Genomic DNA, 3,830 nt, shown 5'->3' with positions numbered 1-3,830 from the left:
TATTACATCTGTGGTCTTGAAAAGCTCCATGGTCACGGCCTTGACTAGAACACACAAGGTTCCTCCAGCTGTGCTCCTGCTTCCATCAGGGAGTGCTGTTGCCACGGTGAGGGAGGGGTTTGCTAGGTCTGCAGCAGTGTTTAGGTGGATGGTACCTGCCGAAGTAACATCCACGTCAATGTCAGGATCCAGTGTTTCCCAGCAGAACATTGCACTGTAACCGGATGATCACTTTAGTTGTCTGTCGTTTTAATGTTGTGTCTGATCTGTGTTTACGTCACATTTTATAATCACGGCTACACGATCAGAAGTGAAAATATCAACCTGCTCACCTGAAAAAAGTCCTGTAATCCATCTCAGACTTTTATAAACATGAACTCATGTTGCATTTATCTAGTTTTTTTTATGCATTCCTTAATTTTTCATTCATGTAGTTGTTATGATTTATCTGGGCAGGGGAAGGGAAGCAACGCTGAACCAGATGTGTTTTGTAAAATAAAGTTATTTATTAACAAGTGCTGGCATTTGACAAATGAGTTCTGGAAACTGCAAGAGGAGAAGTGGCTTGTGGTGCTGTTAAGTCATTGGCAGGAAAAACAACCAAAACAAGGCTCCCAGTATAAGATTTTCAACGCCTTACATAAAAGAAAACTAAAAATAAAACCTCACTTGACCTAATACAGAACCCAAAGGACAGTCAAGTAGCATCCCTGCTCCTAGTGTCGCTAAACACAGGAATGCTGAGCGTGTGCAGATCAGTGTCACTGACTGGCCCGGTCTAGTCCCCTGGTAATTAAACGAGTACCCCCGTAGCAATACAACAAGGTTATCACACAAGCAATACATCAAAACCATAACAAGAGGCATGTTGGCGTGCTGCTCTTGTTAAATAACAGCTGCAGTGTATGTCGAGCTCAACAGCTTTTTGTGTCCTCCCAGCACCCAGTGGCATGTTGTGGACTCGAGGGCTGGATTGATTTGTTTCCATCAGTGTCCTCGGTGCATCGGGGAGGAGGTGAGAAGGTGGAGTGGGCGACACGTCAGGAGTCAAAGATGAGCAGTGGACCAGACGTCCTAATCAGCATACACGTCGAACACCACAACGGAGGGTGAGGCCTTTTCCATAAAATAGGCTTCTTTCAGTTAGTCTGATCTACTTTTAGGTTGCTTCTGTTCCGTTGTTGATTATTAGATGTTTCAATTTCTTCATATATTTTAATAGTAGATGCTGCTTGGTGGCTATAAACATTGCTGCTCTCTCTCATGTTTATATACGTTCTCTGGCACACACACTAGACTCTGCTGCTCGAGCTTGTATTGAATTAGCCTGATTGTGTGAACTTGAACTGACTTTTAGTGAAATGCTTAGCCCCAACTGACTTGTTCGGTTCATTAAAAATCAAATGTGGACTTTTATCTGTTGTTAGCATGCTTAGTGATACAAGGACTACAACCGTACTACAGTGTACATGCATCAAACATACTCCAGCTCTCTCCGCTACGGGGTGCCGCTGACAGACACCAACGTTGTATCTTAACAGATTTTGCTAAGCTTGCTAATCAAACCCAATGTAGTGTAAAGACGTGACAAAGTTGAGTCATTGTTATGAGCAAAGGAAGAAACAGACTCCTATAAAGAGTCTGCACATGAGGAAGATGTTGAAAACACAACGGTTGAGGTCAGCTGGGGGGGCAGTGGGAGTAGTTGTGGTAACAGCCTACAGTGAGTCTAATATGAGCTTAAATTAGCGTCTCGCCAGTGCCGATGATGAAGGAGGAACCATTTTGACCTCTGAAGCCAGCCAGCTAACAAGTAGCTACCTGAAATGAAGCCCTTAAATGAGTGTTTATTACCTCCACCAGGGAGGTTGTGTTTTAGCCTTTGTTTGTTAGCGCGATAACTCTAAAAGTTATTAACGGATTTATATGAAATTTTCAGGAAATGTTGATAGTGGCACAATGAACAGATGATTAAATTTTGGCGATGTTCTGTCTTACCATCTGCTTATTTTTTTATTCCCTTCCTTGCGCCGTTTGTCCACTAGATGGAGCTCTGACTCCATTCAGTCGCTGTCTTCTCAGTAGAGCAGGAGGAAGCTACAGCCAGGCAGCATCACAGGAGTGGGCCGAGCGGAGCTACTGACAGATAAGTTCAGAACCACGTTGTGACATTAACAGTGACTCAGCAGGTCTCCTGGTTCACTTTATCAATGACTCAGCATGTCTCCTGGTTCACTTTAACTCTCTTTGCCATGAGTCAGGACTCTGTGGCGTCGGTCAGGCTTTTCATTTACGTTGCATTGCTAATCAACAGCTTAAAGCCAGCAAGTAACTGCACAAATAGACCGTTCATCACTCCATCAGCTTGTTATTAATGACATCAATGTGAATTCAAATGCTACAGCTATGTTCTGATCATCCATGAATCTAATAGTGTAGATAAAGCTAATGCAGGACTTCAACATCGGCTGGAAATCCCAGCATGGTGGAAATGAGCTGCTTGGTGGAGGTCTGCGCCCTCCGAGTGCTTTTCTAGTTGATTATATTTTGGTGGCAAATGTTTCTACACAAAAGAATTCAAATGAGGCCTGTAATGTTTAGAGATAGCTGGTTTTATTAACCTTTGAACAGATGTGTACGACAAGTGTTTTGGCAAATTCTGACAGCTTGTGTTTACCAGCAGTGTGTGGCTTTCAGGTTTTAGAAGTGCATCTCGAGTCTGACAGACGTTATTGGCTCTGATGGTAAATAGAGAGTCTTATTGTCGTTTATCAGAGGGACTCCCAAAAGCGGCATTGTTACTGATTCATCAGTATGCTCGGAGCAAGTCGCTCTGTCGCCTTTGATGTTCTGCTGCACTGATATTTTTCATCTTTTACAGATTAAATCCTAATTTATGCATGTAAATGATGAGTGATACTTTGCATATATACAATCCAGTCATCTAATATACATAACATAGACGGATGCTTTTTTTTCTTTCTTGTAAATAGCATGAATTTCATACCAATGTAGTTTGTAATAGTGAACCTGCCTCAGTAGTCTTAATCTGTGGTTGATCATAACCTCATTTTTTATTGAGTATTGGAGTAGCTGAGGTTTGTGTGCGATTGTACACTTTCTCCAGGTTTACATTGTGCAAAGCTGAGCGGATATCTTTTATGTGGTTGAGCACTTCAGGTAGCTAGAGATGCTGTATTTTTGGTGTGTGGGCCCTCAAGATTACGAATTAGAATGATTATTGAATGAACTATAAGTTGAAGTGAGCTCTGAGAACATCGGTGTTTTCTCTGAAAGATTATGGATTAGTTATTAACGTTAAACCTTTGACATTCACGCCTGTCTTTACAGAGTAAAAGCTCAGAAGAATTTTNGTGTTCCTCTTCAGACATGGATAATTCCTTTCCCTCGTCTTTGCCCATCTACTTTATGCGTACTCTTGGTCTGTTGTGTGTCTGTGAGCGTGTTTATGCTCTTGTTAGCGGGTGTTTGTGACTAATCCTGTGGTTTAGCTGCAGGGCTTGATGCCAGCTGTTTGTACCAAATGGATTTCTACCTGTTTACTGCTGTGGTTGCCTGTTGAGTTTATGGACACAGTGAGCAGAGGATGGTCAAGTTAGTGGCCGTAGGGATGGTCAGGCATGTGTGCCAGGTTATATCCACCATCTTCCAAAAAAATAATCCACCAATGTGTGAAGTGTGGCTAACTTTGTTGCTGCTACGGTATTGTGGAATTATATTCTTGGATTCTTGCAGTCAGTATAATGAGCTAGATGAAAACAGATGTGCAAACAGAACTGCATGGTTGCAAAGAGGTAAGCATACCTTGT

This window comes from Stegastes partitus, unplaced genomic scaffold (genome assembly GCF_000690725.1).
Source record: "Stegastes partitus isolate 25-593 unplaced genomic scaffold, Stegastes_partitus-1.0.2 Scaffold626, whole genome shotgun sequence".
Classification (NCBI taxonomy): Eukaryota; Metazoa; Chordata; class Actinopteri; family Pomacentridae; genus Stegastes; species Stegastes partitus.
Note: the sequence above shows the minus strand (reverse complement) of the source record.